The following is a 13551-nucleotide window of genomic DNA, read 5'->3' as shown; positions in this document are numbered from 1 at the left end:
CATACATAATGAGGGAAAGAAAATGTATATATTCATTGATCTTCCTCAGCTTGTCTATATATATGAGCAAGTATTGTATTGTACTATATTGGCATATAGTACACATTAGGAAAGACCAATTTCCATTTTCTAATCTAAAAAAGTACGACATTTCTCCCACTTTCTGAACTCCTACACAGCCTATTTGAAAAGGACTTCCCTATATAACTTTATTTTAAAGGATGTCACACAGAAACTGATTGACATGTCAGAGTTTCAAAAAGAGTAAAGGCATTCTCACATATTTTATCTGTGGTTTATGGATTTATATTAAAATAATCCTCACTCCCATAAACATTGAAAAACTTCAGGACTATAGGTATTTTAAAACATGTAATTAGCAAGTTATGTCTACATTAAATACACACGTCTGAAGCCTGTTCTTAAACTGAAGTCCAATTGCAGATAAGTAAATACGTTAAACCATTGAGTAAAACATTATGTTTATCTTAGGGGATTATTTGAATAACAAAGTAACTTACATATCATTTTAGAGGAAAGAAGAATAATTTCACATAATACAATGAATTCATTCTTTTGAATAAAATGGGGTAAACCAGAAAGAAATATGGTCAATGCCATAATATCACAAGTCCCTCCTTTTTAGAATGTACTACAAATATTTAAAGATTGTTTTAATATACCACTTTAGTTGAAAATTCAATTAAATAATTTTTGATGATATGTCTAGTAATAAAAATCTATTGGTTTTAGACTAATATTTAATGTAATAAGTGAACATGGGTTTCATTGATTTTATTAGTTCAGTTTCCATTTTGCAATTATATAAATATAACCTTAACAGTTTATAATTTTTATCACTTACATGTGTTAAAGAAAAATTTTTCATTCAAATGTTAAAGAACAGTAAACCAGCCTTTATTTAAAGCAGGAGGGGCAATGAGGTTTTGTTATATGGGAGAGAGACTGGGCTCAACTCCAAACACAACAAGGAAAAGTGGGACTTTAGAGCCAAAGAGCAGATGGGGGTCAGTGACTGGAAAATTACTAAGAGGAAACACTGGGTAAGATGGGATCTGGCTAACCTGACCTGATTCTTGCTGAAGGCAGGTGGGGTGATTAGACTTGTGGGGATGGTAAACCATGAGGAATCTGATTAAATATCAAGAGTGATTAGATATTGAGGATTATTTGGCTAAAATGACTTTGTAGCATTCTTCCTAAAAGTTGAGACCCAGTTGAAGCAGAGCTCAGAGGAGTGTCATTAGAGTTTGGTTGAGGAGAGATCCTTTGTCTCCTGGTTTACAAAAGAAAATGGCTTCTTTAATCTTTTATTCTCAGCCAAGTGTCACTGTTAACCTCACTAAGTCACTAAGTGAGGTTGCCATGCACCAACCCCACTTAGACATTGTGTATATCTTCTCATATTTCTTTGTGTATATCTTCTTGTATATATATATCAACATTTCTATGATGGCATGTAAATCCCTTTTATGATCTAGGTCAGGAGTCAGGAAATTAAGCCACGTGGGTCAAATTCAACTATTGCCTGTTTTTATAGTTTTATTGGAATCCAGACATGATTATTTGGTTATGTTTGGTTATGCTTTATTTATGGCTCCTTTCTCACTATAATGAAGGTATTAAGTACTTGTGATAGAGATTGTCTATCTCATATCCTAAAGTATTTACTCTGTCAATTACAAAAAAAAAAAAGTTGTCTAACCTCTGTTCTAGGCCAAAACTTTCATTTTAATTTTTTTTTTCTGTCTCCTTCACTAATCTTAAAGTCCTAATAAAATGGGTCAATTTTGAGCTTAAAATTATGCCATTTCCATATCCTTTCCTGCACTTTTGCGTGTGCAAAAAAAGCCTTTACCTCAAGAACTTGTTCCCTTTGACAATATGACAATATCAGAAATCACACTCATTTCAAGGCCTAACTTGAATTCCACCCAATGTCTTAACATCCTTCCACTGAAATTCAGCTCTCCTTTTCCTGAACTTTCACAGCATTTACTTTTGCAAATTATAACACTTGTTACATTCTGATACATGTTGGAATTTTTTTGAGTATGTTTCATATCCCTCATAAACCCATTAGCTCTTTGAGAATCATTGCTAGGAATTACTAATTTGGATTTTCTCATCAGACCCTAGCACACAGAAAATAAAAATTTCTATAGCTGATAGATATTTTCGAGTTCATTGTGTTTCATAATAGGAGTTTAAGAAATGCAAGTAGATTGTATGATGGATAAAACGATAGAAGAAAAGACAGGGAGAGAGAGGTATGTGAGATATGGAAAGCAATTAAGTTCCCTCTAATCAGAGAGACTGAGAAAATAAATGTCAGGTACCTTGTAATAGACTGTAATTTTTAGAGAAATTTTAGATTTACAGAAAAATTAAGCAGAAAGAACAGAAAGTTCCCATATAGTACTTTCTACTTTCTGTATCCCATATGGTTTCACTAATTATTAACTTATCACTTTAGTGTGGTAGATATGTTACAACTAATGAACCAATATAGATACATTATTGACTATGTTTGAGCGGATATATTACTGGACTCTCTATTCTGTTCCACTGATCTAGTGGTCTATTGTTTCACTAGTATCACTCTGTTTTGATTTCTGTAGCTTTATAATAAGTCTTGAAGTCAAATAGTGTTAGTCCCCTAACTTTGTTCTTTTTCAAAATTGTGTTTGGCTATTCTGGGTCTTTCTTTTCTACATCAATGTTAGCATCAGTTTGTCAATATTCACAAAGTAATTTGCTAGGATTTTGATTAGAATTTCAATGATTCTATAGATTAAGTTGGGAAAACGATATATTAACAATATGGGTAACTATTCATGAATGTGGAATATCTACTTAGTTCTTAGAGTCTGTTCATCAAAGTTATAATTTTACTCATATATTGTACATGTTTTTAGATGTATACCTAAATATTGCATTTTTTGATGCTAATGTAAATCATCATTTTAATTTCAAATTTATTATTTATTGCTGGGAAAGCGATAAATATATATGAGAAAGCAATTGACGTTTGTATATTAACCTTGTAACCTTACTAAAATTATTTATTAGTTCCCGAAATTTTGTTGTTTTTGATTCTTTGACATTTTCTACATAGAAAATCTCGTCACATGTGAACAAAGACAATTTTGTTTCCTATAGTTTTATTTTCTTTTCCTGTTTTATTGCATTAGCTAGAAATTCTAGTATAATGTTGAATAGGAGAATTGAGAAGTGACATCTTCTCTTGTTCCTGATCTTAGTTTTGGTAGTTAGAAAAAAAAAAACTGTAAAGTTCTTGAATGTGGTCCACCAGGACAGTCTTGTGTTTAAGGCTTAGTAGATGAAGACATTATGATAGTGAAGGTCAGGGGCTGGAATTTGCATTATAAAAGCAATTGATGAATGTTGATAATCTTCAAAGAGAGCAAATGTCAAAGTACTAAGTTGAATTTTCAGCTAATTTTTCATCCAGGCTAGAATAGCCTCTTATTTCACCTCCACCATCTGTTCAAGACTTTGACTTAAGACTGACAAAAAAAAAAAAAAAAAATCATAGCTAAAAACATAAAAACAAATAGGCAGTCAGTCATATTCTCTGAGTACCCTGAGGATGGATCTCAAGAATTTATTTCAGCTCATCAATCAGTCATTATTGTAAGTAGACAAGAAGATTTATTTACGGCCTAATACATGATAGACCCAGTACCTATGTCACTAGAACTAGAGATGTAAACAAATCCATTATCAAAATAGCATGTATATGAGAAGTTCCCTTAACTCTATATTACTTCATGTTAACAAAACTATTTTAAATCATTTGATGTGGGGTTTAATTTGTCAGAATTTGATGGAGAACCTGATCATTATGTATTGAGCTTTAGAGGGAATATTTTTTTCATGGATCAATGACTAGGTACGTTAGTCTCCTATGGCTACTGTAAAAAAATTTCCACTTCTGTGGAATGGCTTAATACAACATAAATTTATTACCCTACAGTTTTCTAGGTCAGAAGTCTGACATGGGTTTCTCTAAGCTAAAATCAAGACGGTTCCTCATTGGGAGTTCTAGAAGAGAATTTATCTCCTTTTGGTTGTAAGACTGAGGCCCCATTTTCTTCATGGTTGTCAGCCGATGGCCATTCCCAGTTTTTAAGAGACCATCTGCATTTCTTGCCTCATGGCTTCCTCCTTCTGTTTTCAAAGCCTGTAATAGTGGGTTGAGTCCTTCTTATGGCTCATGTCTCTGACCCACTCTTCCACCTCCCAAATCCACTTTCACCACTAATTCAATTATATTAGGCAACCCCGATGTTTTGGAAAAATCTCTCCATTTCAAGGTCCTAGATCTCAATTACCAAGGTCTCTTTTTTCCATGTAAAGTAATATATTTGTAGATTTCAGGGAATCAGAGCATGGGCATCTGTTTTTTTTATTGGGGGAGGGTGGATTATTTTGCCTGCCACACTAGATAGTGAAGAGGACAGAAGAATTAAAGTCAAGTGAGAAAATGTTTAAGTTAAAGTCAAGGAAAATCATGCATATCTTTGGATTGCAAGGATTTTATGGCTGAACAAAAGTAAATAATTTTTCTTAAGTGTGGGCATTTGATACTTTTCTTCAAATTTAAAGTTTAAAGACCATAATTCCTTCAACATAGTCATTATTTTATTCCAGTTTTTTAAATACATGATGCAACTATTCTCAAACTTCTTTTGTAATATGAAATACTGTGTAAATTTTTAGTGTTTAGAAATTTTGTTCCAAGGCATTTAAAAAGTTATTTCACTGAAGTATCTGAAGTACCTATATCATATCTATTTTTTTCAATATGAACACCTATCACTATGGTGAATAATATTAGAATAGCAAAGGATTAAGGGGAAACCATCGAAATTTTTAGGGTATTCAAGTTTTAATTGAGTTAAGGTATCATAGTTTACTTTCATTCCTGTATTTTGTTCTTATTATTCATACATTTAAGATTATATTGATAGATTGTTATTAGTCTGATTCTTTTTCTAAATGTTATGCTGCTAGAGGATAACTTAGCATTTTATTTTATTTTTTCATTGACTTACATAGTGCTTGGCTTATAGTAAGCACTCATTTTGCTTGTTCAAGTTGAATTTAGAATATTATTCTTTCTTTAGGTTTTAATTCGTCTCCACAGAAATAATCATATTAGCCCAACTAAATACCTATTAGCATGTTTTACACAAAATGGTATAACCTCAAGAAGCCAGCTTCACCTTCATTTAACCAGATTTATTACTTTTGAGTGTGGAGTTAAGGTAATGCTCTAGGATAAAAAGGAGTCCATTTGATTGTGATCTTTTGATTGCCAAATATTTTAACAAACTAAAAGAACATCATAAATATGTACAAAAGTATGTGCAATGAAATTGTCTTACACATTTAAGGTGGTAATAAGCAAACTTTTATTTTTAATCTAAATTCAGATATTGTTATTTCTAATAGAAATAAAATTTTATAGCAAACATAACCCAGTGTTTATTATCAAAGCTTTTACTAACAACTTATTTCAATCAATTCCAATAAGAACCCAATAGCAGAAAAGTAGCAATAACTTGTTTAATAAATTACAAGTCTACCCGTCTAATATAAATATATAATATTTCTTACACTAAAGAGAAGTGGACGTCTGCTGATAAGTCTACTCCAATAATTTCCATTTTTAAAAAGATTTCCTTTCCACAAGACTAATGTGTGTGTTTTGGGGCCTTCTTGGGAATTCTCTTGCTGTTATTTTTGGCAATGTGGATGTGCCTCTATACTAAGTTAAAGATCGGCCGCTAGGTATGCTGTTTCCACTTTGAGTCATCAAATATGCTGTCCTACCTGAATTGATTTGAAATTTTTCACTTGCACATAAACAAGATCTGACTTCAACCAGTTAATAAAAAGAAGACTTTACTATGAGGTTAATGGCATGTCTTATACATGCAAAAGAATAACCCAAAGCTAGCCATTAGGAGCAAATGGAACTAAAGAATACAGATATTCAGGTTCTAATGCTTTTGCTCATCTCTGCTCCAATGTATGTACTCAGTTTCCTCTCCTTTTTCTCCCTCTCCTTCCTTATTATTTATTTATATAGACATCCCCCCTATTGGTTCTGTTTCTTTGGACAACTCTAATATACCATTTCTAGAACTGAAACTACCCAGTAACTTTATAAATTTATTTATGTATTTTCGGTCCCTATTACTGCTCTCATTTGACAGTTATTGATACATGGAATTTTAGACTCTAAAAATAGCCAGGGGCCAGATGAACAGTGAGACAACACTGAGATACATGCTAATTCTTAACATCCTTCTCCAGCTCAAATTCAGTAAAGCACATTTAAAGAGGCAGATCATGATGCCCACAATTCACATTGCCCTTTTCTGAGAGACACCAATATATTCTCAATCTTGCTGAGAAAGCAATTCCAGGAAAATATTACGTGTTCATTACCAAGTGGCATCTTTAAGGCTAGGTTAGCACCTTACCCAAAATATAACTGTATCAGCGACAACCAGGTTTAAACAAAAGCTCTGCCTAAACAAGAAAAAAAAGAGTAGTTAGTATCAGTAGAGTCTCCTTTGGAATTTGAACTAGAGATATGCCTATAGAATCATTCAGTTATTAGTAGGAACAGAGTAGAAGGAGATTCAGAGAAAAAACAGATATGGAAAGAATTGTTAAATCACATTAATGTAGTGCACTAAAGTGAACCCCAAGAACTCCTGCTATGATTAGGGAACCCTCACAGTGCAGCCACCCAAACTGCCTTGGATTCTGAACTCTCTTTAAAGCCATCAACTATGTTTCCATTTGTGGAGGCCTGGGTCTATACCATCTTTGGGTCCTGTAATTGTCTAGTCTCTATTGACACATGCTGCCTCATAATAAACCCATTACTAGAGATAATCTAAACTGAGTTTTTGATGCCTGTATCCCAAAGAGAATAACTAATATATATCTTGTAATATTCACAAGATGATGTCAGACTTCTATTTTGGAGTTGTTTACATATTTCTGCTCTCTTTTGTTGTTCTAATCAGAGAGATACCATCTCTTGGCAGGTAAACAGCTGTCTGTGTGCATATAAAACTTTTGAGAGAATGCAAAATATTAGGGAAATAATAATGATCATTAGCAACAAAGCATTGCTCATGGTTTGGAGAGTACACCTGAGCCAGGGTCCCCATAACCCCAAACAGCTAGAATCAAATAAGTCAAGAGATCCAATAAGAGTAATACTACTTTAAGTCAGTTGGCCTGTTTATGTATTGTGTTTCTGTGTCTCTACTTCCTCACAAGTGTTTATCCATTGAGCATATTCTAGAGAAACTGATTCATTGGAAATCAGGGAGAAGTTTGTTACAAGCAGAAAGAACTACAGAATCACCAGCATTCAATAAATCCAATAATCATTTGCAGGTTATATCATTCTCTTTTGCAATGGCTCGAGATATGTAAACAATGATATTATCTTTTCAGGCCAGAGAAAGAAAGAAGGTGGATAAAAGAATCATAAAGACCCTTTTTCATGGTGTAAGAATTAGGGAAAGGATGGTCAGGGAGATAGGGAGTAAGAAAAGAAATATTCTTGACTCTCTTGATATGAAGTCTTGGTAGGAAGCAATTTACCTCCATGTTTGCTATTTCTCTTCCTAATCAAACTGATGTTAAGGTCTCCAGTATTTGAATAGGACCAGATGTCAGGTGAAGCCTTCTTCAGCTGTGAAATACACACCCAAGCTTTGAAACCTTGTAATTTGGCAGTGGTGACAGTGCAATTGTACTTCGTAGGGTCCTTTCTATGAATTTCACTTTTGCAAAAGCATCAGAGTAAGACAATAATGGTATGTAAATGAAAAAAAAAAAACACTTAAAAATACCCATGGTTAAGAATCTGATGAGAGTTCATTATAATGGAATTGACAAGGAAATTTGGTTATTTCTGAGATATAATATATTTTAAGATAATAACTGGAATTATGTCTAACATATCACCACATATCAGATTTCCAGGAATTTAATACAATTTTTAAACAGATATGAATAACATGGTGCATCCATGCAAATATAACTAAGAAGGTTTAGCATCACTTCTTATTGGATAATACTTCCACTGTAATATAGTGTATCAAATAAATATAATTATTTTAAAGATTTACCAGGTGAGAGACAAATCTTTTGAGATCTTCCAGAGACACTATGGAAAATTTCATAATTAATTTGAGGTCAAAAAGATTTTATTAATAATTTGATTTTTGGGAAGTTTATCAAAAAATTTTCACTTAACAAAAGTGACAGTTAAAGACTTCAGAGGCAAATACAGCAAGTTACATAGTTGTGAAAATCTTAGCTCTTTTAATATTGAGAAAATGAGGTTTGTTTAATTAAAGACCTGACAAAGACAACATAAAAGACAGTAAATTATTTTGGTAAAACACAAAATCTTTGCTTTCTAAGTTGATTATTAAAAAGTAAAGAAAAAACTTCGTTTATAATTTCTTATTAAGAAAAGACCAATAATCTAAGGAAACTTTGTTCTCTTAACAAAGAGAAAACTAAATTCCAATTTTGCACCAGTACATTTTTCATATTAAAACTCATTTTTTAATTTAAATAATTCCATTCCAATTTTAGCCAGCGTAGCCACACGTAAATTTTCTTTCTCAAGATTTCTTTTCCATAAACCTCTATAACTTTTTGTATTAGTGCACTACATTAATATTGTTATTATTTTTTTTCCTCTTTCTCATACTGGATTTGTTGTTTTATGTAAGTGCAGAATTCCTTTCTTTTTCCCTTAACAAAAACTGTTTCCTCATACCTCATACTTTTCTTACCAAAAATATTCTACTTGTACTGATATGTTTCACTTATTATTTTAGTAGTTTTAATTACATATAATAATTAGAATGCTTAACCCTCAGAATCCTTAATTCCTCATGAAAACTAATAAGTAAGTAATTTATACATTGTTACTCTAGTGTTCTCTAATTGGCAAATTTATAAGTACATTTCATAATTTTTACAACTATATTTTTCCTCATAGTAAATTTCTTTTGTCTTTATTGAAATATAATAGACAATTAGTTGTTTGTATTTACATTGGATAATTCAAAATTTTTAATGTGGCTCATAACTTGTTTACTAATAGACTCAAATATTTTCAATTTTTTTATAAAGGAAGCTAAAAGTGAATAAGCCCATGCCCCTGTAATTAGTGTTTCAGTATTCCATCTTTTCAAGAATGATATAGATATTCATAGAATAGCCATCATTTAACTTATTTCAGTGTGTTACCATTGGGGGCAATCTAAATCTATCATTGTTCCAGGGGCGCTGAGGGGACCTCAGTTCTTGCCACCAATGCAAAGTAAAGAATTAGATTAGAGAAATTTAGGAAAAGTGAGATTTATTAAAGTATGTTTTAAGAGAGAATTGGGCTACACCAGAGATGGCTGCAGCGCTGTATAAGTGGGCAGGTCTGTATTCTATTTGGGCTGTGATGGGGGGTTACCAGGGTGGGGGTAGATGACTGACATGTTAGGTCATTTTGATTGACAGTTGGCTGTTATAAAACCGGTTGTTTATTGCACTATGGTTACCCGGAATTCAGTCCATATTAATTAGATTCATAAACTTCTGAGCATATGTATGATTTATAATGATGATATAATGAGGCTAAGGTCAAGGAAAGAGAATGTGTGTACTAACTACACAGCCACTTGTGGATGGACCGAACCAGTGGCTCTTTTACGGTTTTTTGCTTCCTTGTATTTCAGGATGTAAGGATATTTTTAACCACAAAATAGGTGTTTCTGGGAGGTCCTAAGGGAGGTATCTTGGTTGGGCTTTCATATCCTTGTTGCTCATGTCTACCCGACAGCCTAACGAGTATAACTTTAAGGTTTCAAGTCCAAAAAAAAAAAAAAAAAGAAACTATTTTTAGTTAGATATACCATAAAGTATAATTATTTTTGAAAATCCATTTATAAATGTTTATCTTACATATATTTCATTTACTTATTTTTAACAATTAATGTCCAGATTATTCATGAAAATTTCATGAGACATTAAACAGCTAATCATTATTTTAAGTTATTTTCTTGCTGAAAAATTCTGTAACAGAGATAACATGATGTTTAGTAAACTTAGGTGGAATAAAAGTTGTATGACTGCCTTATATTTAATATTGATATCTCCAAAGACATTTTGGGTTCAGTAAAATCAAAAAATTAAACTAGCTTTTATTTACCAAAGTTTAACCTAGATCATATGAACTTGAAAAATATTTGGGTTATTTGGCTGTGTGTGTATGTGTGTGTGTGTGTGTGTGTGTGTGTGTATGTATATATGTACATGTATATACATATATATACATATTTCTGAGAATATATTTGATTTATATAAACAATTTTATTTAAACTAATTATTTAGAGCTCTTAACAAATTACTTTTGGCACTACCTTCTGAATGTAGGAAAAGTATCACACATCTATAATGTACATACATAGACATACATAAAAATATATAGTGAAGTAAAAAGAGATCTTATAGTTTCATTTAATATTTTAACCATGAGATAGGTCTGATAATACAAACTCACTAGTTTGTAGAACTGGATCTGAATTGTGTTTCTGACAGATTAAATAACTTGTTACGTGCTCAGATGGCTTAAACTACTATTTATTGAGAAGACTAAAAATTTTTTCACTCCTCCTAGTTTACAAATAACCTTACCTACCTCCTCCTCCTTTTTTCCCCTTCTGATAAGAATTACCTCCCTGAAGTTTGCATTTCAAAATGTTAGCCCTTAGTTCCTAGAGAAGACCAGGTAGAACATTTACATCTCACAGGCACAGAGAAGGAAGGCAGGTTTCTCCAAGACAGACTTGTTTCCTAAGGCAAGAATTTTTACAATAACTATAACCTTTTGAGATAACTATGGAAGGTTCTAGAATTGGTAAAACATAGATGAGCTTTTTCTGTCTTGTAAGACTTGATTTGTAAGACAAGTTGTATAAGTTGTCCTCAATTTGTAAGACTATTGCTTTTAATTCCTCAAAGAATTGGTTTGTAATCTGAACTGTATCACAGAACTAACTCACTTATCCAACTACAGTATTTTCAATTTACTTATTTATATCAGAGAGAAGATCTTCAACAAAGATAAAAATCAAAAGATTCCTATGTTCTGAATTTAGAACCTTTTGTCTTAATTTATTTTCCTAAGTTCCCCAGTGATTTACGCTGTGGGCTTAAGTCCCCTAACGCCTGCCACCCATTGTAGAATCTCAATATAATTATAACTGTGCACACCTTCACATCTTTCCCCTTCATCCAAACTGGCTTTGGGCTCACTTGCTTCTTTTCTTTTTCTATCCTTCTGATAGCACAACCACTTCCTTCATCATTAAGCCCCTAGGTCAGCACCAAACACTCTTAGGAACAAAGCCTCAGATCTATTGACCAGAGAAATAGTTTCTATCAAACAAAAAGCAACATCTTACAGCACCACACCCATGAAGGCAGAACAACCTTACTAGCATTCCCCTTGCAACCAGACAGAACAATGCCGTGACTGACATCAGGACGGGATGCAGTGATCAACTGCCTCCTACCCTAGCTTCAAGCAATCAGTAAAACCCCCAACTCTAACTCCCTTAGCCGTGATGACTAAAGATCTTTCCCCATATAACCTGTCCCCTAGAGGTCATCTGGGAGCCAGTGTCCCCAGACTTTGCGTTATTTCCTTAAATAAAGCTTTACTATTTTTTTTTTTTTTTTTTTTTTTTTTTTTTTGCTGCAAACCTCTTTTCATATTTGTTTAACTTCGATGCAATCAGGCAAAATGAACAACCTTTATTTTGGTAACATAATTGCTCCTAACATTTTCAGGACCCAGAAACTTTTATAGAATTGTAATAAACCCCGGAACCTTTCCAGGACACCAGAACTTTTCTAGGATGTATAAATAAAGTTTGATTGATTTAGAGAGCTGCACACAGGGAGGTGGAGCTCAAATCAGAGAGTGACTTACCCTTGGTAATGACAAGAGAAACAATAAACTCAGAGTTAAGCAGGTGTCTCGCCTGTGCATCTTGTCCTGTAGGCCATTAGCAGTCAGCTTTGGATCTTACCCTCATCAACAAAACTCTGAAAAAATAATCAAAGAAGACAATTTAGGGGATATAATCAAACTTTAAGACCTCCTGAAGTTGATAGTCTCCTTTTGGAGAACTGCAAACTGGGGCAGAATGCAAAAACTTTTCTAGGATACAGAATAAAGAACAAAGGAGAGCCAAACAGAAACTATTTGATTGACTGGAATTATAGTCAACCTTGTTTCGTGTGAGAAGGCCTGTACTTGTCTAGGAGTTTGGGGATTGACTGACTGAATATATTGCATTTCTGGCCAAGAAAACATTTATAGAGCCATGAAAGTTATCTATGTTTCAGTTCGCTGATATGGCACCCAAGGCAGGAATGGTTCCTTCTTGAGTTAGAAAGTTTTTTAATACCAGAAATTCACACAGTGAAAGAAATTTACTAGAGGTCCCTAAGATGGAAGCTGTTAAAGTAGAAATTCAAACTCTAGTCTACCTATAATCACTTTAGACATTTTGCAGTTTCATAAAATCAACCTTGGGAGATATGTTGTGTGTAAGATGCTCCAAATTGTAAATTATTTTTATATAAGAAAACACATGATTTTATAATTGTGAACCATTTGACTTTGACAATTCTACTTATAAAACTCAGATGCAAATACATTTGCAACAATATCAATAATAAATTATCAATGCCATTGCTATAGCCAGGTAGAATAGAGATACAAAAACTGAAGGTTATTATTTGCCTGAGAAATTCACACTTGCCCAGATGATCAATGCCGCATAATTTTCTGTTGAAAAGCAAGAGAGCATATGCCACCACATTTAGATGTGCTACTTGCTGACATCATTTTACATAATGGCTAGTACTCTGTTCTAAACCAGTTGAAGGTAAAAGCTATTTCTTTAATACTGGCATATGAACTACTTGTTAAATTAACATTTTCTTTATTCCTTCATCCCAACTGAAAGATTTAATTATCTTTATTTTTTTCCCCTGAGTTTATGTGTTCATATTCTGAATAGGTGGTCTATTGGATTGTTTGAATTGAAAAAACAATTTTCATTGTTTCTATGAAAATGCCTTCTAAGTACAAATTATATTGTGTAACTTAGGGAGACAGAATAAAAGTATTTTCAAAATTTTGAGCATATTATAAGATTCTTATTTTAACATATAACATCTTAAATTGCTTAATAAATAATTATTCATTCAGAAGCAGCACTAATCAAAGAATCCTTATTTCAAAACTTCCACTGGACAAGAGATTCTTCTGGTCCAGCTTTTAGTTTTGTTTTTCCTTTTCGAAGGAGAATATCGAGCTGAAAAAAACAACTGATGAATATTTTAGGAGGACAAATCAGGTGCCAACCAATGACAGGACCA

This window comes from Pteropus alecto, unplaced genomic scaffold (assembly GCF_000325575.1).
Source record: "Pteropus alecto unplaced genomic scaffold, ASM32557v1 scaffold95, whole genome shotgun sequence".
Lineage (NCBI taxonomy): Eukaryota > Metazoa > Chordata > Mammalia > Chiroptera > Pteropodidae > Pteropus > Pteropus alecto.
The sequence above is the reverse complement of the archived record's forward strand: the minus strand, read 5'-3'. Positions refer to the sequence as shown.